Source organism: Mytilus californianus, unplaced genomic scaffold, assembly GCF_021869535.1.
Source record: "Mytilus californianus isolate M0D057914Y unplaced genomic scaffold, xbMytCali1.0.p SCAF_3, whole genome shotgun sequence".
In the NCBI taxonomy this organism is placed as follows: domain Eukaryota; kingdom Metazoa; phylum Mollusca; class Bivalvia; order Mytilida; family Mytilidae; genus Mytilus; species Mytilus californianus.
The window spans coordinates 78,509,402-78,536,553 of NW_026262679.1; the positions used below are offsets into that span (position 1 = coordinate 78,509,402).

A 27,152-nucleotide genomic window follows, 5' to 3' on the forward strand; every position below is an offset into this window, starting at 1 on the left:
AACACAACAGGGGTCCAGTTTACTAACACGTTACATTGAACTGAGTGTTCACAAAGATTTAACATCTTTTTGGTTGGAAAGTTTCTTCTACAAGGTCGGTTTTATTCTTTCTTTATAAATAACATAATAATGGTCCAGTAATAGTCGATTTTACACAGAATGAATTTGCAATTTATGTTGGTGACTGTCGAAAAGGAGTATTATCAAGGCAATCAGAAAAGTGGAGATGACTGTGGAAATGTTTCATTTGGGTCGCAATAAATAATTTTTTTTTATTTTTACATGATATAACATTAATTATAACAGAGACATATATTATTATATGTCTCTGATTATAATAAAATGGTAAATTCAGTTTATTAGTTTCTAAGAGGAAAAAAATAAATATGAAACATAAGAATTTCACAAGTGAAGAATTTAATATCATGACTATATATAGTATTTGACTGAATTTGAAATGGAAAAAGGTAATGCAGAAAAAATGTTTGTTTTGTGGGGAAAGATATAGATAATAAACCATGTAAGAAAATGTTTTTGAAAATAGGAGCATACAGTTTTTACATCATGAAATAAAAACAGAGCAGTGCTGTTAGTAAATTTAATTTTAGAAGTCAGAGAGGCTGAGTAAGGCCATGTGAGTTTTGTCCCTTACATAATGATGAGGTATATAAATGAATGACCATTTGTACTTGGGACGCTTTAGTAGGCAGTACAGATGGTTAAAAATGTTTGTAAAAAACACTTGGCATCATACATATATTGCAATAAGCATTTTTTTGTGTATTTAATCATGTTTTTATTTATTTGACTGTCTGGCAGACCTAGAATGTTAGTTTCTGATGCAAATACTAAATATGATTCCCCTCAACTAAATTAGTTAATGTTATGCTTCAATAGTACCATGTGCTGTCGACAGTTGTTAAAGAGTTCTGATAGATTATACAAATGTTTCAACCGTCTTACCTTGCAGTTCACATGCACTTTTATATATGGGTTGTCTGTTTTCAAATCTGAATTCCATACATACATGTAATGTATATGCATAGCAATAAACTGAGCTTAATGCAAAGGACTTTAAAACTACACTTAGACAGAAAACTCAATTCAGTGATATACTTTGTAATACTGGATATAATCATGATAACTTGAATAATTTACAACGGATTGTTACCAAACTCCATGGCGATCCTGAAAAAAATATAAAAAAATGTTTCTACTAGAATACAAAGTAAGCTATCACAAATATTCAGTGCTAATCTAGTTTTAGTTACTACTTCCACAATATATATGCCAAGAGCTGACCGTGCCTCTCATTTTGACACATAAACTGACTTCAACCTTTCAACAAACACTGGGTAACAAACATTGGATTTCAATGTCTATAATTTTAGTCTTTTTTGTCTTTGTTTTGTTTTTACCTTTGTTCACAAATTGACCAATATATATTCATTGCATTTATATAAACAAATTTGTAGTTAATGTCTTTAAAAGGACTGTCTGACGTTGGGTAGAGAAATATTGGCAATTCAATGGTCTAAATGTCCAGTAAGGGAACAGTTGTTAAACTCTGAGGAGGTGTTAGGGTTTTCCTTTAACATGTTTAATGTCTTTTGGTCTCTTTTCCTTTTTTGCCATGGCGTTTTAAGTTTATTTTTGGCTTGTGAGTTTGAATATCCCTTTGGTATCTTTCACCTCTTTCCAAGAAATAAATATTGTGACCAAGCAGAAGGGAAAAAAATAATTGTCTGATCAGGACATTTTGCCATTAAACTCAATGTTAAGTTTGGACTTATTGTGCATCTTGAAATTGATGAAAAAAAATTAAATTGGATATCTAAACATTGCTAGAAGGAATTTAATCAGAAGCAAAATAAATGATTCTGTAGAAACAAATGCATGAAGATACCCTTCTAGACAATTATGGTTGTAAATAAGTCCATTACTCTAGAAGGTGGAAGACCTGGATGCTTCATACTTTGTAAATAGATGCCTTATGTTATGAAGTTTCTGTCTGTCATATGACCATTGTCCTTGATTTTCATGGTTCAGTGAATACTTGAAAAAAAAGTTTAATTTTTTAATAATGTTAATTTCTCTTATTATGAGTAATAGGATAATTATATTTAGTATGTGCGTACCTTGCAAGTCCTCATGCCTGTCAGACAGTTCATCTGACCTCGACCTCATTTCATGAATCAGTAAACAAGGTTAAGTTTACAGGTCAAGTTCATATCTCAGATACTATAAGCAATAGGTCTACTATATTTGGTGTATGGAATGATTGTAAGGTGTGCATGTCCAATTGACAGGTGTCATCTGACCCTGACCTCATTTTCATGGTTCAGTGGTTAAAATTAAAGTTTTTGTGTTTTTTTTCTAATACTATATGCAATAGGACAACTTTATTTGGTGTATGGAAATATTTTACGATGTACATGTACATGTACATGTCAGTCTGGTAGGTTTTATTTGATCTTGACCTCATTTTCACGGTTAATTGCTCAGTGTTCAGTTTTTATGTTTTTGGTCTGGTTTTTTTTAAATATAAGCAATAGGTCAAATATATTTGGTGTATGGAATGATTGTTAGGTGTATATGTCTGTCTGGCAGGTATCATCTGACCTTGACCTCATTTTTATGGTTCATTGGTCAATGTTAAGTTTTTGTGTTTTGGTCTGGTATTCAATTACCATAAACAATAGGTCAACTACATTTGATGTATGGAATTATTGTAAGGTGTACATGTCTGTCTTGCAGGTATCATATGACCTTGACCTCATTTTTATGGTTCATTGGTCAATGTTAAGTTTTTGTGTTTTGGTCTGGTATTCATGGATCTTTAAAAATGTTAAGTTTATGTGATACTTGTAGTAAAATCGTTATCTTTAAGATTTTCAACATAAAATCAATTGTCAGTAAAGCAGGAGAGACATTTCAGCATGTGCACTCTTATATAATTTTATTGGGGTGTAAAAGCGTTGATGGAAGCACATTTTGTAAGCACTTCAGATTAAAAATGTGTGCAAGATCAACCCTTTTACAACCCTAGTTATATAGCTGAGAGGGTGAGAGAGATTGTCACCTCTAAAAAAAAATGTAAACCTTAGTGTCACATAATTATAATGACTTTTTATGAAATCAAGGGTTATATAGGTTTTTTTTAATGCATTATTTTAACAATGTCATGGATAGCCTGTGGAGTCATAGCTGTTGTATTTTATACAGAGTTTGGGTGCCTCATGATTACTGTCAGTAATCAAAATTACGGATTCTAGTGTCAGAAACATACATGTTATGTTATTATTTTCAGGTAAAAGTTTTTTTTCTTTTCTCTTTGATTTCTCTTATAAAAGTAAATAAGAGATAGTTTAATTCTAAATTTGTAACAAAAGAGGCTCAAACAGCTGGCTGTTTATAGTGAAATGGAGATCATAATTACAATAAGTCATGGATAACTTTCAACATAATAGCTATTATGCACCATACTGTTTACAATTCTTTCACAATATTAACAGATTCTATGTCATATATTAAGGAATTGTTGAACTAACACAATCCTTTACCAGTGCACCACAGGATAAAACTCTTACTCTAAAACCAATATAAAAATAACACAGAGCTGAGGGGGGATAGAGAAGATTGTTACAGTGAGAAAAAACAAAAATAATGTTCTGTTATTGCAATGCATAGTCTAAATTTTAAATTGAAAGAAATAAACTATGGTGTCATGTACATAAAAACCATCCATTTGAAAAAAATACACAAATGATCAAGCGTCTACTTGATTGGCATTAGACTATATATAACGCCATGGGATAGAGTAGAATGTCTCCCTCATATTAAAACAATCACAATCTGTCACTTTCAATCTAACCTTGACCTCAGGTTTATTTTTTTAACTCTGGATAAAGGATCTACAAGCGATTCCTGGTCTACGATTTCCTAAAATTATTAACAAAATCTTCCACTATCTTCATAATTTTGTCATAGAAATTAGGACTCTGTATTTGAATTTACTAAATGTCTCATCAATATTAAAATAATTTGAATATATATAACAGATAGATGGAAGCCCAGAGAAGAAAGTACAGTCCTAGACCTGGAGATGATTTAATTGTAGATGCCTAGATGATGATGTAGGTATTTTATCATTACAATTGTACTAAAACTGTGAATAGTTGTAAGGTAATAAAATCAGTTTTCCCTGGAGAAACAGCTTGAAAAATTTCAAATTTATACTCCAATGAAATATATTTTAATAAGAAAGAATACTTGTACATTGTACTCAAATTTAGGATTTGAATTAAGCTTTATATTTGGTTCAATATTTTTGAACTTATTTTGTTTTTGTTTCAGATACCAGCCCCAGGATATTTAATTCAGAACAGGTAACGTATGAATCGGAAAGTAGGTATATTTTTTTTTATTTATTAATAGTTGTCTGATAGATATTAAAATAATTTGAATATGTATTACAGATAGACGGGAGGTGAGAGAGAAGAAAAAAGTACAGTCCTAGACCTGGAGACGATTAAATTGAAGATGCCTAAGTGATGATGTAGGTATTTTGTCATTACAATTGTACTTAAACTGTTAATAAGTTGTCAGTTTTCCCTGGAGAAACAGCTTGAAAATTTATTACAAATTAGTCCAACATTTCTTTTGCAAATTTATACTCCAATGAAATATATTTTAATAAAAAAGTATACTTGTATTCCAATTTAGGATTTGAATTAAAACATGCATCACATTAATTTCTGAATAAATCATAACAGCAAATAGTCTCTTTACATTGACAATTTGGAAACCCTTTCTCTAATAGTCTAACCTGAACGAAAGTAAAGTTTCCGTTTGTCAATTTGGGTATCTACATGTTTAGTCGATTTTTTTAAAGTAATTTGGAAAATATGACTTGATTTAGATTGTTTGAAATTCAGTTGAATTTTAATCATTTCTGTTCAAAATGTATACATCAGATTGTTTTGGTTAGCCACCAACTTCTGATAATTTGACAGGAACATTAATTTCAGAAATAATGATTATATCTTAAAACCGTCTTCATTACTGATTGAAATATAGATTTAAAATGAAAATAAGTGAATGATATATAGTCAAAAAGAGCAATTGACCAATGATGATGGCTGCCATTAATGCCAGTTTTTCTTCATAGATATTTTGAAAGAAAAAAAAATTAAAGTAGCAAATTTTTTAAGTTTTATATTTGGTTCAATATTTTTGAACTTATTTTGTTTTTGTTTCAGATACCAGCCCCAGGATATTTACGTCGGAACAGGTAAAGTATGAATCAGAATGTAAGTATATTTTTTTTTTATTTATTAATAGTTGTACTATAGATATTAAAATAATTTGAATATGTATTACAGATAGACGGCAGCCCAGAGAGAAGAAGAAAAAGTACAGTCCTAGACATGGAGACGATTAAATTGAAGATGCCTTGATGATGATGTAGGTATTTTGTCATTACAATTGTACTTAAACTGTTAATAAGTTGTCAGTTTTCCCTGGAGAAACAGCTTGAAAATTTATTACAAATTAGTCCAACATTTCTTTTTCAAATTTATACTCTAAATGAAATATATTTTAATAAAAAAGTATACTTGTATTCCAATTTAGGATTTGAATTAAAACATGCATCACATTAATTTCTGAATTAATTATAACAGTAAATAGTCTCTTAACATTGACAATTTGGAAACCCTTTCTCTAATAGTCTCACCTGAACGAAAGTAAAGTTTCCGATTGTCAATTTGGATATCTACATATTTAGTCGATTTTTTTAAAGTAATTTGGAAAATATGACTTGATTTAGATTGTTTGAAATTCAGTTGAATTTTAATCATTTCTGTTCAAAATGTATACATCAGATTGTTTTGGTTAGCCACCAACTTCTGATAATTTGACAGGAACATTAATTTCGGAAATAATGATTATATCATTTAACCATCTTCATTACTGATTGAAATATAGATTTAAAATGAAAATAAGTGAATGATATATAGTGAAAAAGAGCAATTGACCAATGATGATGGCTGCCATTAATGCCAGTTTCTCTATATAGATATTTTGAAAGAAAAAAAAATTAAAGTAGCAAATTTTTTAAGTTTTATATTAAATTGCTGGTTCAATATTTTTGAACTTATTTTGTTTTTGTTTCAGATACCAGCCCCAGGATATTTACGTCGGAACAGGTAAAGTATGAATCAGAATGTAAGTATATTTTTTTTTTATTTATTAATAGTTGTACTATAGATATTAAAATAATTTGAATATGTATTGCAGATAGACGGCAGCCCAGAGAAAAGAAGAAAGTACAGTCCTAGACCTGGATATAATAAAACTGAGGATGCCTAGATGATGATGTAGGTATTTTCTCATTACAATTGTACTTAAACTGTTAATAAGTTGTAAGGTAATAAAATCAGTTTTCCCTGGAGAAACAGCTTGAAAATTTATTACAAATTAGTCCAACATTTCTTTTGCAAATTTATACTCTAATGAAATATATTTTAATAAAAAAGTATACTTGTATTCCAATTTAGGATTTGAATTAAAACATGCATCACATTAATTTCTGAATAAATTATAACAGCAAATAGTCTCTTAACATTGACAATTTGGAAACCCTTTCTCTAATAGTCTCACCTGAACGAAAGTAAAGTTTCCGTTTGTCAATTTGGATATCTACATATTTAGTCGATTTTTTTAAAGTAATTTGGAAAATATGACTTGATTTAGATTGTTTGAAATTCAGTTGAATTTTAATCATTTCTGTTCAAAATGTATACATCAGATTGTTTTGGTTAGCCACCAACTTCTGATAATTTGACAGGAACATTAATTTCGGAAATAATGATTATATCTTAAAACGGTCTATTACTGATTGAAATATAGATTAAAAATGAAAATAAGTGAAATATATATAGTCAAAAAGAGCAATTGACCAATGATGATGGCTGCCATTAATGCCAGTTTTTCTTCATAGATATTTTGAAAGAAAAAAAAATTAAAGTAGCAAATTTTTTAAGTTTTATATTTGGTTCAATATTTTTGAACTTATTTTGTTTTTTTTTCAGATACCAGCCCCAGGATATCTACATCGGAACAGGTAAAGTATGAATCGGAAAGTAAGTATATTTTTTTTTTTAATTATTAATAGTTGTCCTATAGATATTAAAATAATTTGAATATTTATTACAGATAGACGGCAGCCCAGAGAGAAGAAGAAAAAGTACAGTCCTAGACATGGAGACGATTAAATTGAAGATGCCTTGATGATGATGTAGGTATTTTGTCATTACAATTGTACTTAAACTGTTAATAAGTTGTCAGTTTTCCCTGGAGAAACAGCTTGAAAATTTATTACAAATTAGTCCAACATTTCTTTTTCAAATTTATACTCTAATGAAATATATTTTAATAAAAAAGTATACTTGTATTCCAATTTAGGATTTGAATTAAAACATGCATCACATTAATTTCTGAATAAATTATAACAGTAAATAGTCTCTTAACATTGACAATTTGGAAACCCTTTCTCTAATAGTCTCACCTGAACGAAACAAAAGTTTCCAATTGTCAATTTGGATATCTACATATTTAGTCGATTTTTTTAAAGTAATTTGGAAAATATGACTTGATTTAGATTGTTTGAAATTCAGTTGAATTTTAATCATTTCTGTTCAAAATGTATACATCAGATTGTTTTGGTTAGCCACCAACTTCTGATAATTTGACAGGAACATTAATTTCAGAAATAATGATTATATCATTTAACCATCTTCATTACTGATTGAAATATAGATTTAAAATGAAAATAAGTGAATGATATATAGTCAAAAAGAGCAATTGACCAATGATGATGGCTGCCATTAATGCCAGTTTTTCTATATAGATATTTTGAAAGAAAAAAAAATTTAAGTAGCAAATTTTTTAAGTTTTATATTAAATTGCTGGTTCAATATTTTTGAACTTATTTTGTTTTTGTTTCAGATACCAGCCCCAGGATATTTACGTCGGAACAGGTAAAGTATGAATCAGAATGTAAGTATATTTTTTTTTTATTTATTAATAGTTGTACTATAGATATTAAAATAATTTGAATATGTATTGCAGATAGACGGCAGCCCAGAGAAAAGAAGAAAATACAGTCCTAGACCTGGAGAAGATAAAATTGAGGATGCCTAGATGATGATGTAGGTATTTTGTCATTACAATTGTACTTAAACTGTTAATAAGTTGTCAGTTTTCCCTGGAGAAACAGCTTGAAAATTTATTACAAATTAGTCCAACATTTCTTTTGCAAATTTATACTCTAATGAAATATATTTTAATAAAAAAGTATACTTGTATTCCAATTTAGGATTTGAATTAAAACATGCATCACATTAATTTCTGAATAAATTATAACAGCAAATAGTCTCTTAACATTGACAATTTGGAAACCCTTTCTCTAATAGTCTCACCTGAAGGAAAGTAAAGTTTCCTATTGTCAATTTGGATATCTACATATTTAGTCGATTTTTTTAAAGTAATTTGGAAAATATGACTTGATTTAGATTGTTTGAAATTCAGTTGAATTTTAATCATTTCTGTTCAAAATGTATACATCAGATTGTTTTGGTTAGCCACCAACTTCTGATAATTTGACAGGAACATTAATTTCGGAAATAATGATTATATCTTAAAACCGTCTTCATTACTGATTGAAATATAGATTAAAAATGAAAATAAGTGAATGATATATAGTCAAAAAGAGCAATTGACCAATGATGATGGCTGCCATTAATGCCAGTTTTTCTTCATAGATATTTTGAAAGAAAAAAAAATTAAAGTAGCAAATTTTTTAAGTTTTATATTTGGTTCAATATTTTTGAACTTATTTTGTTTTTGTTTCAGATACCAGCCCCAGGATATTTACGTCGGAACAGGTAAAGTATGAATCAGAATGTAAGTATATTTTTTTTTTATTTATTAATAGTTGTACTATAGATATTAAAATAATTTGAATATGTATTACAGATAGACGGCAGCCCAGAGAGAAGAAGAAAAAGTACAGTCCTAGACATGGAGACGATTAAATTCAAGATGCCTTGATGATGATGTAGGTATTTTGTCATTACAATTGTACTTAAACTGTTAATAAGTTGTCAGTTTTCCCTGGAGAAACAGCTTGAAAATTTATTACAAATTAGTCCAACATTTCTTTTTCAAATTTATACTCTAATGAAATATATTTTAATAAAAAAGTATACTTGTATTCCAATTTAGGATTTGAATTAAAACATGCATCACATTAATTTCTGAATAAAATATAACAGTAAATAGTCTCTTAACATTGACAATTTGGAAACCCTTTCTCTAATAGTCTCACCTGAACGAAACAAAAGTTTCCAATTGTCAATTTGGATATCTACATATTTAGTCGATTTTTTTAAAGTAATTTGGAAAATATGACTTGATTTAGATTGTTTGAAATTCAGTTGAATTTTAATCATTTCTGTTCAAAATGTATACATCAGATTGTTTTGGTTAGCCACCAACTTCTGATAATTTGACAGGAACATTAATTTCAGAAATAATGATTATATCATTTAACCATCTTCATTACTGATTGAAATATAGATTTAAAATGAAAATAAGTGAATGATATATAGTCAAAAAGAGCAATTGACCAATGATGATGGCTGCCATTAATGCCAGTTTTTCTATATAGATATTTTGAAAGAAAAAAAAATTTAAGTAGCAAATTTTTTAAGTTTTATATTAAATTGCTGGTTCAATATTTTTGAACTTATTTTGTTTTTGTTTCAGATACCAGCCCCAGGATATTTACGTCGGAACAGGTAAAGTATGAATCAGAATGTAAGTATATTTTTTTTTTATTTATTAATAGTTGTACTATAGATATTAAAATAATTTGAATATGTATTGCAGATAGACGGCAGCCCAGAGAAAAGAAGAAAATACAGTCCTAGACCTGGAGAAGATAAAATTGAGGATGCCTAGATGATGATGTAGGTATTTTGTCATTACAATTGTACTTAAACTGTTAATAAGTTGTCAGTTTTCCCTGGAGAAACAGCTTGAAAATTTATTACAAATTAGTCCAACATTTCTTTTGCAAATTTATACTCTAATGAAATATATTTTAATAAAAAAGTATACTTGTATTCCAATTTAGGATTTGAATTAAAACATGCATCACATTAATTTCTGAATAAATTATAACAGCAAATAGTCTCTTAACATTGACAATTTGGAAACCCTTTCTCTAATAGTCTCACCTGAAGGAAAGTAAAGTTTCCTATTGTCAATTTGGATATCTACATATTTAGTCGATTTTTTTAAAGTAATTTGGAAAATATGACTTGATTTAGATTGTTTGAAATTCAGTTGAATTTTAATCATTTCTGTTCAAAATGTATACATCAGATTGTTTTGGTTAGCCACCAACTTCTGATAATTTGACAGGAACATTAATTTCGGAAATAATGATTATATCTTAAAACCGTCTTCATTACTGATTGAAATATAGATTAAAAATGAAAATAAGTGAATGATATATAGTCAAAAAGAGCAATTGACCAATGATGATGGCTGCCATTAATGCCAGTTTTTCTTCATAGATATTTTGAAAGAAAAAAAAATTAAAGTAGCAAATTTTTTAAGTTTTATATTTGGTTCAATATTTTTGAACTTATTTTGTTTTTGTTTCAGATACCAGCCCCAGGATATTTACGTCGGAACAGGTAAAGTATGAATCAGAATGTAAGTATATTTTTTTTTTATTTATTAATAGTTGTACTATAGATATTAAAATAATTTGAATATGTATTACAGATAGACGGCAGCCCAGAGAGAAGAAGAAAAAGTACAGTCCTAGACATGGAGACGATTAAATTGAAGATGCCTTGATGATGATGTAGGTATTTTGTCATTACAATTGTACTTAAACTGTTAATAAGTTGTCAGTTTTCCCTGGAGAAACAGCTTGAAAATTTATTACAAATTAGTCCAACATTTCTTTTTCAAATTTATACTCTAAATGAAATATATTTTAATAAAAAAGTATACTTGTATTCCAATTTAGGATTTGAATTAAAACATGCATCACATTAATTTCTGAATTAATTATAACAGTAAATAGTCTCTTAACATTGACAATTTGGAAACCCTTTCTCTAATAGTCTCACCTGAACGAAAGTAAAGTTTCCTATTGTCAATTTGGATATCTACATATTTAGTCGATTTTTTTAAAGTAATTTGGAAAATATGACTTGATTTAGATTGTTTGAAATTCAGTTGAATTTTAATCATTTCTGTTCAAAATGTATACATCAGATTGTTTTGGTTAGCCACCAACTTCTGATAATTTGACAGGAACATTAATTTCGGAAATAATGATTATATCATTTAACCATCTTCATTACTGATTGAAATATAGATTTAAAATGAAAATAAGTGAATGATATATAGTGAAAAAGAGCAATTGACCAATGATGATGGCTGCCATTAATGCCAGTTTCTCTATATAGATATTTTGAAAGAAAAAAAAATTAAAGTAGCAAATTTTTTAAGTTTTATATTAAATTGCTGGTTCAATATTTTTGAACTTATTTTGTTTTTGTTTCAGATACCAGCCCCAGGATATTTACGTCGGAACAGGTAAAGTATGAATCAGAATGTAAGTATATTTTTTTTTTATTTATTAATAGTTGTACTATAGATATTAAAATAATTTGAATATGTATTGCAGATAGACGGCAGCCCAGAGAAAAGAAGAAAATACAGTCCTAGACCTGGAGAAGATAAAATTGAGGATGCCTAGATGATGATGTAGGTATTTTGTCATTACAATTGTACTTAAACTGTTAATAAGTTGTCAGTTTTCCCTGGAGAAACAGCTTGAAAATTTATTACAAATTAGTCCAACATTTCTTTTGCAAATTTATACTCTAATGAAATATATTTTAATAAAAAAGTATACTTGTATTCCAATTTAGGATTTGAATTAAAACATGCATCACATTAATTTCTGAATAAATTATAACAGCAAATAGTCTCTTAACATTGACAATTTGGAAACCCTTTCTCTAATAGTCTCACCTGAAGGAAAGTAAAGTTTCCTATTGTCAATTTGGATATCTACATATTTAGTCGATTTTTTTAAAGTAATTTGGAAAATATGACTTGATTTAGATTGTTTGAAATTCAGTTGAATTTTAATCATTTCTGTTCAAAATGTATACATCAGATTGTTTTGGTTAGCCACCAACTTCTGATAATTTGACAGGAACATTAATTTCGGAAATAATGATTATATCTTAAAACCGTCTTCATTACTGATTGAAATATAGATTAAAAATGAAAATAAGTGAATGATATATAGTCAAAAAGAGCAATTGACCAATGATGATGGCTGCCATTAATGCCAGTTTTTCTTCATAGATATTTTGAAAGAAAAAAAAATTAAAGTAGCAAATTTTTTAAGTTTTATATTTGGTTCAATATTTTTGAACTTATTTTGTTTTTGTTTCAGATACCAGCCCCAGGATATTTACGTCGGAACAGGTAAAGTATGAATCAGAATGTAAGTATATTTTTTTTTTATTTATTAATAGTTGTACTATAGATATTAAAATAATTTGAATATGTATTACAGATAGACGGCAGCCCAGAGAGAAGAAGAAAAAGTACAGTCCTAGACATGGAGACGATTAAATTGAAGATGCCTTGATGATGATGTAGGTATTTTGTCATTACAATTGTACTTAAACTGTTAAGAAGTTGTCAGTTTTCCCTGGAGAAACAGCTTGAAAATTTATTACAAATTAGTCCAACATTTCTTTTTCAAATTTATACTCTAATGAAATATATTTTAATAAAAAAGTATACTTGTATTCCAATTTAGGATTTGAATTAAAACATGCATCACATTAATTTCTGAATTAATTATAACAGTAAATAGTCTCTTAACATTGACAATTTGGAAACCCTTTCTCTAATAGTCTCACCTGAACGAAAGTAAAGTTTCCTATTGTCAATTTGGATATCTACATATTTAGTCGATTTTTTTAAAGTAATTTGGAAAATATGACTTGATTTAGATTGTTTGAAATTCAGTTGAATTTTAATCATTTCTGTTCAAAATGTATACATCAGATTGTTTTGGTTAGCCACCAACTTCTGATAATTTGACAGGAACATTAATTTCGGAAATAATGATTATATCATTTAACCATCTTCATTACTGATTGAAATATAGATTTAAAATGAAAATAAGTGAATGATATATAGTGAAAAAGAGCAATTGACCAATGATGATGGCTGCCATTAATGCCAGTTTCTCTATATAGATATTTTGAAAGAAAAAAAAATTTAAGTAGCAAATTTTTTAAGTTTTATATTAAATTGCTGGTTCAATATTTTTGAACTTATTTTGTTTTTGTTTCAGATACCAGCCCCAGGATATTTACGTCGGAACAGGTAAAGTATGAATCAGAATGTAAGTATATTTTTTTTTTATTTATTAATAGTTGTACTATAGATATTAAAATAATTTGAATATGTATTGCAGATAGACGGCAGCCCAGAGAAAAGAAGAAAATACAGTCCTAGACCTGGAGACGATAAAATTGAGGATGCCTAGATGATGATGTAGGTATTTTGTCATTACAATTGTACTTAAACTGTTAATAAGTTGTCAGTTTTCTCTGGAGAAACAGCTTGAAAATTTATTACAAATTAGTCCAACATTTCTTTTGCAAATTTATACTCCAATGAAATATATTTTAATAAAAAAGTATACTTGTATTCCAATTTAGGATTTGAATTAAAACATGCATCACATTAATTTCTGAATAAATTATAACAGCAAATAGTCTCTTAACATTGACAATTTGGAAACCCTTTCTCTAATAGTCTCACCTGAAGGAAAGTAAAGTTTCCTATTGTCAATTTGGATATCTACATATTTAGTCGATTTCTTTAAAGTAATTTGGAAAATATGACTTGATTTAGATTGTTTGAAATTCAGTTGAATTTTAATCATTTCTGTTCAAAATGTATACATCAGATTGTTTTGGTTAGCCACCAACTTCTGATAATTTGACAGGAACATTAATTTCGGAAATAATGATTATATCTTAAAACCGTCTTCATTACTGATTGAAATATAGATTAAAAATGAAAATAAGTGAAATATATATAGTCAAAAAGAGCAATTGACCAATGATGATGGCTGCCATTAATGCCAGTTTTTCTTCATAGATATTTTGAAAGAAAAAAAAATTAAAGTAGCAAATTTTTTAAGTTTTATATTTGGTTCAATATTTTTGAACTTATTTTGTTTTTGTTTCAGATACCAGCCCCAGGATATCTACATCGGAACAGGTAAAGTATGAATCGGAAAGTAAGTATATTTTTTTTTTTATTTATTAATAGTTGTCCTATAGATATTAAAATAATTTGAATATGTATTACAGATAGACGGCAGCCCAGAGAGAAGAAGAAAAAGTACAGTCCTAGTCCTGGAGACGATTAAATTGAAAATGACTTGATGATGATGTAGGTATTTTGTCATTACAATTGTACTTAAACTGTTAATAAGTTGTAAGGTAATAAAATCAGTTTTCCCTGGAGAAACAGCTTGAAAATTTATTACAAATTAGTCCAACATTTCTTTTTCAAATTTATACTCTAATGAAATATATTTTAATAAAAAAGTATACTTGTATTCCAATTTAGGATTTGAATTAAAACATGCATCACATTAATTTCTGAATTAATTATAACAGTAAATAGTCTCTTAACATTGACAATTTGGAAACCCTTTCTCTAATAGTCTCACCTGAACGAAAGTAAAGTTTCCTATTGTCAATTTGGATATCTACATATTTAGTCGATTTTTTTAAAGTAATTTGGAAAATATGACTTGATTTAGATTGTTTGAAATTCAGTTGAATTTTAATCATTTCTGTTCAAAATGTATACATCAGATTGTTTTGGTTAGCCACCAACTTCTGATAATTTGACAGGAACATTAATTTCGGAAATAATGATTATATCATTTAACCATCTTCATTACTGATTGAAATATAGATTTAAAATGAAAATAAGTGAATGATATATAGTGAAAAAGAGCAATTGACCAATGATGATGGCTGCCATTAATGCCAGTTTCTCTATATAGATATTTTGAAAGAAAAAAAAATTTAAGTAGCAAATTTTTTAAGTTTTATATTAAATTGCTGGTTCAATATTTTTGAACTTATTTTGTTTTTGTTTCAGATACCAGCCCCAGGATATTTACGTCGGAACAGGTAAAGTATGAATCAGAATGTAAGTATATTTTTTTTTTATTTATTAATAGTTGTACTATAGATATTAAAATAATTTGAATATGTATTGCAGATAGACGGCAGCCCAGAGAAAAGAAGAAAATACAGTCCTAGACCTGGAGACGATAAAATTGAGGATGCCTAGATGATGATGTAGGTATTTTGTCATTACAATTGTACTTAAACTGTTAATAAGTTGTCAGTTTTCTCTGGAGAAACAGCTTGAAAATTTATTACAAATTAGTCCAACATTTCTTTTGCAAATTTATACTCCAATGAAATATATTTTAATAAAAAAGTATACTTGTATTCCAATTTAGGATTTGAATTAAAACATGCATCACATTAATTTCTGAATAAATTATAACAGCAAATAGTCTCTTAACATTGACAATTTGGAAACCCTTTCTCTAATAGTCTCACCTGAAGGAAAGTAAAGTTTCCTATTTTCAATTTGGATATCTACATATTTAGTCGATTTCTTTAAAGTAATTTGGAAAATATGACTTGATTTAGATTGTTTGAAATTCAGTTGAATTTTAATCATTTCTGTTCAAAATGTATACATCAGATTGTTTTGGTTAGCCACCAACTTCTGATAATTTGACAGGAACATTAATTTCGGAAATAATGATTATATCTTAAAACCGTCTTCATTACTGATTGAAATATAGATTAAAAATGAAAATAAGTGAAATATATATAGTCAAAAAGAGCAATTGACCAATGATGATGGCTGCCATTAATGCCAGTTTTTCTTCATAGATATTTTGAAAGAAAAAAAAATTAAAGTAGCAAATTTTTTAAGTTTTATATTTGGTTCAATATTTTTGAACTTATTTTGTTTTTGTTTCAGATACCAGCCCCAGGATATCTACATCGGAACAGGTAAAGTATGAATCGGAAAGTAAGTATATTTTTTTTTTATTTATTAATAGTTGTCCTATAGATATTAAAATAATTTGAATATGTATTACAGATAGACGGCAGCCCAGAGAGAAGAAGAAAAAGTACAGTCCTAGTCCTGGAGACGATTAAATTGAAAATGACTTGATGATGATGTAGGTATTTTGTCATTACAATTGTACTTAAACTGTTAATAAGTTGTAAGGTAATAAAATCAGTTTTCCCTGGAGAAACAGCTTGAAAATTTATTACAAATTAGTCCAACATTTCTTTTGCAAATTTATACTCTAATGAAATATATTTTAATAAAAAAGTATACTTGTATTCCAATTTAGGATTTGAATTAAAACATGCATCACATTAATTTCTGAATTAATTATTACAGCAAATAGTCTCTTAACATTGACAATTTGGAAATCCTTTCTCTAAAAGTCTCACCTGAACGAAAGTAAAGTTTCCGATTGTCAATTTGGATATCTACATAAATGTATACATCAGATGTTTTGGTTAGCCACCAACTTCTGATAATTTGACACGCACATTAATTTCGATATAATGATTATATTATTAAAAAGTCTTCAATACTGAAGTCAAATAAGGATGTACCAGCAGTTATATATATTAAGATATCCTACAATCTATACACATCACAAATTCATACTTTTGTGTTTCTCTTACCAAAGCAAACTACTGTAAATTCAGAAATTATTGTGTATAGATGTAGGAAGATGTGGTATGAGTGCCAATGAGACAACTCTCCATCCAAGTAACAATTTATCAAAGTAAACCATTATAGGTCAAGGTACGGCCTTCAACACGGAGCATCGGCTCACACCAAACAGCAAGCTATAAAGGGCCCCAAAAATTACTAGTGTAAAACCTTTCAAACGGGAAAACCAACGGTCTTATCTATGTAAAAACGAGAGAACTACTGTACATCATGTGTGCATTTATTATTGCTATTTTTACATAATGGACTAAAAGTAAGATTATTTTATTGAATTTCAGGAAATTCTTCATACAGATATCAGAATTGGAGTTTCTTATTATTGCAATACTCAACCTGTCACATTATTTAGATTAATAAAACCTTGCAAAAGTGTTTCTGAATTAACGGTAAATTATTTGTGCAAGAAGTTATCCAACACATAACTCATCTATAATTTTTGTTTTTGTTACAAATGCAGGCCTGAGAAGTTTCAGTGGTACAGCTTGAAGATGGTTCCATTGTACATAGAAGATGAAGATGAGTTAGGTTAAACCTTGTTAGGTAATGATAAAATCAGTTTCCCCTGGGAAAATTGCTTGGTTTTTTAATTACAACTGGGTTTAATATTTATAGCTTTCAAATTAATATTCTAATGATACATTCTTTAATAAAAATGTATTGTTATAATCTATTTTCATGTTACCGAATTGACTCCAGAGTATAGAACTTTTCAATAGGTAACCTACTCTGTGGTAGGACATTCTAGTACTCTGTGATGTAAGAAAGACTGAAAGAAGTAAAATCATGTAAGCTTACAGTCGAAAAAGTTTTATTTTTTTTGAGAGAGAGTCATCTCATCTGTGTAAAAATTTTGACCGTTTGTGGCCTAAAAGTTTATTAGCCATTCATAAGGAGCAAACTTCAAAGACCGTGACACACCTTTCAATTCAAAGGAACACAGTATGGCTCCCTATAGCTTTATATATGGCAGCCAAACAAGTTGGAACTGAAGATAGTAACCAGACAACAGAATACTTGGGGGAATAAAAATAATTTGGTTTATAAATCCAGACAATTAAATTTCTTAAATGTCCAAAAACACAGATGAGAATTAACTGAGAGCCCAAAGGATGATGTGAGATGCCCATCTGTCCTTTGATATATCAACACTAATATGAAATGCTTCTAAGACCTGTAGAACAAGCATTCTGAGAGTATTGCATGACAATACATAGTCCCCTACCGGGTAAAAATTCATTATACTGGAACAAAATGCTAACTTGTTCTATAACTTGTCATGGTGTAAACAAAAAGTAAATAGCATGTCAATATCTTCAAGCATGACTAAAAACAGTGTTGAAAACTGATTATATGAGTGAATTTTTCAAGTACAAGGACCATAACTCTGCACAAAATTATTAGACCGAAAGAAAAATTTGAACTTGATCTGTAACTTGTCATGATAAAACTATATACCAATTATCAATCAATATCTTATAAGCATGATGAAAAAAACATTAGATATTATGATTAATAGTTCTCTAGAATTAGATATGATGTAATACAGTGTATATCTATTTCAAATTATAATCAGATATAATTAATAGTTCCAAATATTTTTTTCTTTCATTTGTCACCAACTAATATAGATTTGTAACTTATCTATAAAATGTCAACAACTTTTATCTACACAATGTAATGTATTGAAATATATATACATTAATAAAAAATAGATTATTATCTAATTATAGGATTTCTCTTCATAATTTTTTTTGGATATATATAGCATTCAGAAAATTAGTTTACACTAAATAACAAACAAAACTGTCAAAAAATTCTTCAAATAATTTAAAAAAGAATGTCTTTTAAAAAATGAATTATCTCCCTTTGTACAGAAATATGGTTTAACATAGTACTCCAACATTAGATATGGTCCAGAGTTATGGTCCATAACTCTGGACTAAATCATCAGACCGGAACAAAATTCGAACTTGATCTATAACTTGTCATGATAAAACTATATACCAAATATCAAATCAATATCTTCAAGAACGAAGAAAAAAAGTGTGGAAAGCTGATTTGCCGGACTGACGGATGGACAGACGGACAGAGTGCAAACCTAAAGTCCCATTTGACTTCGTCAGTAGGGGACTAATTAACAACTAAAACTGCATATGTGCAAAATTAATATTTAAAAAAGTTAAATTGTAAATGTACAAACTGTTCAAGATTAAGTTTAACTTTGGTGAACATATTTAAGAGTAGTTGAAGAAATCATAATATATATGTAACACTCCCAAATGTGTCCATTCCCCCAAAACATGTCAGATTACCCCAAACGTGTCTATTTCGCCCAAACGCGGCCTAAGAATCTTAAATTGCCCAAACATGACTGATTTCACTCCCCCAAACGTGTCCAATAATGTTATTCGCCAAAACGTGTCCAGTTTAAAGCGCCAAAACGTCTCAAAACTATATATGTCTCCTGTGAATTTTACGGCAATACAATGATGGGGGACACGATAGAAGACGTCGGGTTTGGGTTGGATTCTAAAAATAAATCTAAGCAGCTATCAAAGGACATCTGGAGGAAAGATATAGTAATCCGCATAGACAAATATCCAAGATATGGTACAATGTGCACAGGGACTTCTGCTTTCAAATAAACAGACACAGTGTAAGAAAAAGGATGACAAAATGAAAAGCTATTTTTACTTACAGCGGTTTTATTAATTTTTTATCAATAGAATTGTCATTGTTTTAAATAACAGATGGAGGTACTTCATAATTAAGAAATCTCATACAATTTATATTGCATGTTTTCCCAGTGCTTCACTGTTAATACAGTGGTCATTTATTAGCATTAATTTGTTCAATGCCCGTTGTTTATATTAAGCATTATTGCAAGCTTAATTTAACTATTGACTGTTGATTGCTTAATGCCAGTGGCAAATATTTCAAGCATATTTAGAGCAAACAATTGCACAGAAAACGCAATTAACTAGTTTTGTACAGTGTAAATCATCGTTTACTTAGTGAATTATTTTGTACTAATATACTCCAGTGATGCCTAAATATCTGTATAATGTATGAGGGTATTGCACGACAGGCTTCCTGCAGAAGTTGTTTCTGGGCTTTTTAAAAGAAACCTTTGGTTCCATATAGACTGGATATGTTGGGGCATTCATAAACAGAACACGTTTTGATGCCCTTAAGCAACAAGTCATATTTTGCAGTTCATTGACTTCATATGGACACGTTTGGGGGGATGGACACGTTTCTGAGTGGTACATATATACAATAACTATCTGATTTCAATCTACATGCAGAGTGAAAAAAAAAAATAAAGCATCAGGGATAACAGTTCCAAGCAAGATGGTAACATAGATCTTCATTACTAACTCAGAGGCTCTGCCATGAAAAAAATAAAGAAGCAAGGACAGCAGCTCCAAGGAAGATTATTACATTGATCATCTTCCAAGTCTGATGTGTGGCCATTAAAGAAATAATGTAAGTACAATTAGGCAATACAATTTCTGTATATTCTCTAAAAATATGTGATAAAAATACAGAAGGCAACTTCCGTCTTCTTATTTTCCACACTTACAACACACAAAAAAAAATAATTTATCAATTCAATATATGGTTTCAAGGAACAAGAATAAAGCTTTCAAATCACAAAAACTAAAATTCAGAGAGAATTTTTCCTTCAAGGGGAAAATAGTACAACAAACGGCAAGACTGTTTCATTCATTTGGAGATAACTTATTGAAAATATTAGGCTGGCAATTTCAACAAGATTTGTAAAATGTATAATTTATGTCAATTTTAATTCCTTTTTAGGTTATTTCTGAGCGGTACATATATACAATAACTATCTGATTTCCATCTGCATGCAGAGTGAAAAAAAAAATAAAGCAGCAGAGATAGCAGTTCCAAGCAAGATGGTAACATAGATCTTCATTGTTAACTCAGAGGCTCTGCCATGAAAAAAATAAAAAAGCAAGGACAGCAGCTCCAAGGAAGATTATTACATTGATCATCTTCCAAGTCTGATGAGTGGCCATTAAAGAAATAATGTAAGTACAATTAGGCAATACAATTTCTGTATATTCTCTAAAAATATGTGATAAAAATACAGAAGGCAACATCCATTTTCTTATTTTCCACACTTACAACACTTACAACACACAAAAAAAATAATTTATCAATTCAATATATGGTTTCCAGGAACATGAATAAAGCTTTCAAATCACAAAAACTAAAATTCAGAGAGAATTTTCCCTTCAAGGGGAGACTAGTACAACAAACGGCAAAACTGTTTCATTCATTTGGAGATTACTCGTTGAAAATATTAGGCTGGCAATTTCAACAAGATTTGTAAAATGTATAATTTATGTCAATTTTAATTCCTTTTTAGGTTATTTCTGAGCGGTACATATATACAATAACTATCTGATTTCCGTCTGCATGCAGAGTGAAAAAAAACATAAAGCATCAGGGATAGCAGTTCCAAGCAAGATGGTAACATAGATCTTCATTGCTAACTCAGAGGCTCTGCCATGAAAAAAATAAAGAAGCAAGGACAGCAGCTCCAAGGAAGATTATTACATTGATCATCTTCCAAGTCTGATGAGTGGCCATTAAAGAAATAATGTAAGTACAATTAGGCAATACAATTTCTGTATATTCTCTAAAAATATGTGATAAAAATACAGAAGGCAACATCCGTTTTCTTATTTTCCACACTTACAACACACAAAAAAAATAATTTATCAATTCAATATATGGTTTCCAGGAACATGAATAAAGCTTTCAAATCACAAAAACTAAAATTCAGAGAGAATTTTTCCTTCAAGGGGAGAATAGTACAACAAAAGGCAAAACTGTTTCATTCATTTGGAGATTACTCGTTGAAAATATTAGGCTGGCAATTTCAACAAGATTTGTAAAATGTATATTTTATGTCAATTTTAATTCCTTTTTAGGTTATTTCTGAGCGGTACATATATACAATAACTATCTGATTTCCGTCTGCATGCAGAGTGAAAAAAAAATAAAGCATCAGGGATAGCAGTTCCAAGCAAGATGGTAACATAGATCTTCATTGCTAACTCAGAGGCTCTGCCATGAAAAAAATAAAGAAGCAAGGACAGCAGCTCCAAGGAAGATTATTACATTGATCATCTTCCAAGTCTGATAAGTGGCCATTAAAGAAATAATGTAAGTACAATTAGGCAATACAATTTCTGTATATTCTCTAAAAATATGTGATAAAAATACAGACGGCAACATCCGTTTTCTTATTTTTCACACTGACAACACACAAAAAAAATAATTTATCAATTCAATATATGATTTCCAGGAACATGAATAAAGCTTTCAAATCACAAAAACTAAAATTCAGAGAGAATTTTTCATTCAAGGGGAGACTAGTACAACAAACGACAAGACTGTTTCATTCATTTGGAGATTACTCATTGAAAATATTAGGCTGGCAATTTCAACAAGATTTGTAAAATGTATAATTTATGTCAATTTTAATTCCTTTTTAGGTTATTTCTGAACGGTACATATATACAATAACTATCTGATTTCCATCTACATGCAGAGTGAAAAAAAAAATAAAGCATCAGGGATAGCAGTTCCAAGCAAGATGGTAACATAGATCTCATTGCTAACTCAGAGGCTCTGCCATGAAAAAAATAAAGAAGCAAGGACAGCAGCTCCAAGGAAGATTATTACATTGATCATCTTCCAAGTCTGATGAGTGGCCATTAAAGAAATAATGTAAGTACAATTAGGCAATACAATTTCTGTATATTCTCTAAAAATATGTGATAAAATACAGAAGGCAACATCCGTTTTCTTATTTTCCACACTTACAACACACAAAAAAAATAATTTACCAATTCAATATATGGTTTCCAGGAACATGAATAAAGCTTTCAAATCACAAAAAGTAAAATTCAGAGAGAATTTTTCCTTCAAGGGGAGACTAGTACAACAAACGGCTAGACTGTTTCATTCATTTGGAGATTACTCATTGAAAATATTAGGCTGGCAATTTCAACAAGATTTGTAAAATGTATAATTTATGTCAATTTTAATTCCTTTTTAGGTGATTTCAGTGTTTTCATGGATGGGAGTAAGACTTGGTGCTATAATATGTCTAATATTTAAGTAGGTATATAATTCCTCTATTTAAACAAGTTTTATTTTAATCATAAAATAAGTTTATAGGAAATAAAATATGCTCTATCCTTGAAGATGTAAGAGGTCAGAAGTTTGTTTTTTTCATATCAGTACCAAAATTGGACCAAATGTTTTAAAGATTTTAATTAATTCTGTGGATGTCATATTTTTGTGTTGTTGGGATGTTGTCACATTAATGTATACAACACATCTTCTGTTACTCATTTTTGTCTCGCCTTGACGGAGTCAAAATGTGAGACATAGGTATGCTATTTCCAGTGGCGGCGGCGTCAACAATGTATTAGTTTGTGATTAGGTCTAGTTCATGGTGAACCACTAGTGGTAGGTCAATGATATTTGGTATGCAGTTGTATAAGCATTGGCACATCTCATTTCCATGGAGATTATTTGGCCCCGCCCCTCACTCATGGCCTATTGACTTTGAAACTTTTGCTTAGTTTGTGATTAGGTCAGTTTATGGGGAACCACTAGTGGTAGGTCAATGATATTTGGTATGCAGTTGTATAAGCATTGGCATATCTCATTTCCATGGAGAATATTTGGTCCCTACCCCTCAGTCATGGTCTATTGACTTTGAAACTTTTGCTTAGTTTACATGTATTAGTTTGTGATTAGGTCAGTTTAAGATTAACCACTTATGTTAAGTCAATGATATTCGGTATGCAAATGTATTGGCATTGTGATATTTTTATTTACAAGAAAAATGGATTATTAATACACAGCGTGTTGACATGTATCATCGCACATGCATTACCTGTCCTTTATTGCCGATTGGGTATTTTAGTTCAGCTTATATCTATTAATAACAACCAATGATGTAAGGAATTCCCTACTGGCCACTCTTGACATCTAGCTCTCTAATTGCTTTGAGATGTGGGAAGGGAACCAATCAGAACAAGGCCCTTATTTCAAATTATCCAATCGGCAGAGATAATTAATTTTCATCCTTTTGGTTTAATTACTGCGTGCCTCATTTAGGCATTCTGCAAGTTTCATTTCCATGGAGATTATATAACCCCAACCCCTAATTATGGTTCATTGACTTTGAAACTTTAACATAGTTTACATTTTAGTTAATGTTTGTGTTAAGGTTTGTTTAAAGGGAACAACTTATGAAAAGTCAATGGTATTTGGTTTGCAGTTGTAGTAACACTGGCACATCTCATTTCCATGGAGATTGTTTAGCCCTGTACCTTCAGTCATGGTTCATTGACTTTGAATATTTGCATAACTTACATGTTAAAGTATTGCTTTTTTAATTTCAACATTTGCATTATCAAAATAACAAATAGGCGAGACAATTATCTCTGTGTTAACAGTTATGTCATATATGACCTATTTCCATATACTCTGGATTTATTATTCTTTGGATACCAATTTTCGTGGATATATAAGTGACCAACATATATAAATGTTCAATGTAGTACAAATTTTCTATAGGCTGGTATGCCAACTTTAGCAAACCCACAAAAATACAATTGTTCCTCAATCCACAAAAATGAAGAAATGTTCAGAATGTTGAGATCTACCTGCTGTACAATTATGTCAAAACTGTCGGACATTCTTAAAGGAGTTATTGCCCTTAAATGTAAAGTTTTACCAATTTTTTTTCATTTTTTATCCATTATCATTTTGAAAATAAAAATAGATGGAGAGAAATTTTAATACAAAAAAAGCAAGAAAAGATATGCACAAAAGTCAAATGACTGAAATCTTCTGAGGACTAGTTATTCGAGTTATTGATCTTCAATGTAGATTTTTACCATTGATCAGCAAGTCAAGATTTACAAAAAAGCTGCCTTGGATTAAATCTTAAGTAGACCTGTTCATGGAGTTTATGCCGTTTTTTTACCACATTTTTTTAGTTTTTGCCTATTATCTTGAAAAAAGTAAAATAGATACAAATGTAGATAGAAACTTTGAAAAGCAAAAATGATCAACAGGACAAGACCTGCAAATATGTCAACATGACTGAAATCGTCAGTTTACTCTTTATAGAGTTATTGCCCTTTTGTGATGATTTTTACCATGAAGTGGTTATTGTTGAAGATGCAGATGAGTGACACAGGCTCTTAAGAGCCTCTGTTTTGAACAATTTTGATTGACTAAGAATTTTACTTTCAGGCTAGCATTAATTACTGCTTGTCAGTATGGATTGTTTAGAATGGTCATTGGAGCTGTCTTTTAAGGTAAGAACCATTGCATAGATTTATAAACTTGTTGATTAAGGATTATGAAAATGCACTTGCATTTTGCCTGTGACATTTTGTCGCAGAAGCCAGGCATAGCAATTCACATTATTTTGTTTTAGATGTCCAAATTTATGTTCAGTATTATGGTTAAAAAGTTTTCAAACATCAAAAACTTTATCAAACTATAAAGTAATTGTACATCAGAAGAATCCACAGCAAAATTTTGAAATTCAAATTGAAGGAATACGTCAAACGTCAAACCTTCATAGAATTTAATGAAAATATGAAAATACGACAAAAAACAGTTATTTTATCAGTTTGATATTATGTTTCCAGTAACATGAATAAAATAATATATAATTAAAATAATATATCATTTGAAAATTAAATTCTGAGATAGATTTCACCTTCAGGGGGAGGCTAGTACAACAAACAGCAAGAATATGTCATTCAATGGGAGATAACTCATAGATTATTGAGAAAAAAATTAATGTTAAAACAAAATCAAAACATGGTTTTTTTTTCGGTTTTATAGATATTAAACTGGTTTTGATGCTATGCGAAATCTTAAAATAAAAATTGAGAGGAATATAATGTGCATTAAGCTTGATAGTTTTAAGAGATTGGTCAGAAGTTCTTTTTGTCTACTTTGCACCACAGGGGATATATGGTTATGGTCTTTGTCCAAGTGTCGTAAACACATTAATACTTATAAGGATGGTTGCTCTTTTTTTTTAACTTTTTTTTTTAACTTTTTGTCAGATATTCAGAATCCTCTTGTTTTATCCATGAAGTGCCATTACAATTTTGCCCACTTACCCCTACTTAGGGAGCTACCATTTTGGGGGGGGGGGGGGGGGGGGGGGGGTGCTAGGATGAAATTTGAAAAAAAAGGCAGGACAGGAGTTTTGAGTAAAAAAAAAAAAAAAAAAAAAAAAAAAAAAAAGGCAGGATGAGCAGGTGCAACTTGGCAAAAAAAAATGTTTATGTATGAATTTTCAAGAGATTGCAAGAAAATACATGCAAGCCCAATTACATCCTAGTCGAGTGTCCATGTGTGCCCTATATTAAAGTACATGTACACAAATATATGCACAGCTGCATGTGAATTGAGTTTGGAATGAAGCATTGTTCCACAAAACATTTTTTTGTCAAATTGGTAATGAGTCTCAAGGGCCTGTATGCATAAACGACTTAAGAAATCCAATTGTAGTACTAATTTATTGTAGGACATGTAGAAAAATCTGTCCATTCGGAACAAATCTTAACTTAAGTAGCTTTATAAATTATGCATACAGGCCCAGGCTACTATCTGAGAATGCACTAGCTAAACTAGCCATTTGGTCATAATATCCCAATATAAATGATTCCATATCCAGATGATCAACGTTAAACAATAAAATATATAAAAAACAACCTCTATTTGATCTACAAATCATTAGTCTTCTTTAATGTTATAAATCAATAATCCTTTTTTCCAGACAAAATAACAACACTGGTTGATACAATTCTAGGAACCGGTGAAGAAGTTAAAAGTTTTACAATATACTGAAGACTTGCAACAGAAAATATTTTACTGAACAGTATGAGAGAGCCAAGATGATTGTTGGATTTAGAATGCTTGGAAAATACAACCAAATGAAGACAAACAATGCACTGCATCAACAAACAAAACAACTACTGGAAAGTTGGGGCATCAGTACTGAGTTCTGATACTAAAAACAATTGTTAAGAAGACTGTACATACATGTATATATATATATATATATA

At 29.4% G+C, this 27,152-nt stretch overlaps 1 long non-coding RNA gene across 50 annotated transcripts; it reads left to right on the forward strand.

Annotated features, from left to right (window-relative positions):
* Positions 1-27,152, forward strand: LOC127735127 (uncharacterized). Of its 50 annotated transcripts, none has more exons than XR_007998098.1 (24): positions 1-94; positions 4,062-4,136; positions 5,262-5,466; positions 6,178-6,380; positions 7,095-7,126; positions 7,219-7,300; positions 8,011-8,042; positions 8,134-8,213; positions 10,861-10,942; positions 11,654-11,856; positions 12,683-12,764; positions 13,475-13,677; positions 14,381-14,586; positions 15,310-15,512; positions 16,216-16,420; positions 17,453-17,535; positions 20,304-20,484; positions 20,818-21,053; positions 21,395-21,630; positions 21,963-22,197; positions 22,530-22,764; positions 23,096-23,157; positions 25,315-25,379; positions 26,864-27,152. It is a non-coding gene; the product is annotated as an uncharacterized LOC127735127 (long non-coding RNA). The 50 variants fall into 50 exon arrangements; XR_007998099.1 differs by lacking the exon at positions 8,134-8,213 and adding an exon at positions 9,955-10,034; XR_007998095.1 differs by lacking the exons at positions 8,011-8,042; positions 8,134-8,213 and adding exons at positions 8,917-8,948; positions 9,955-10,034.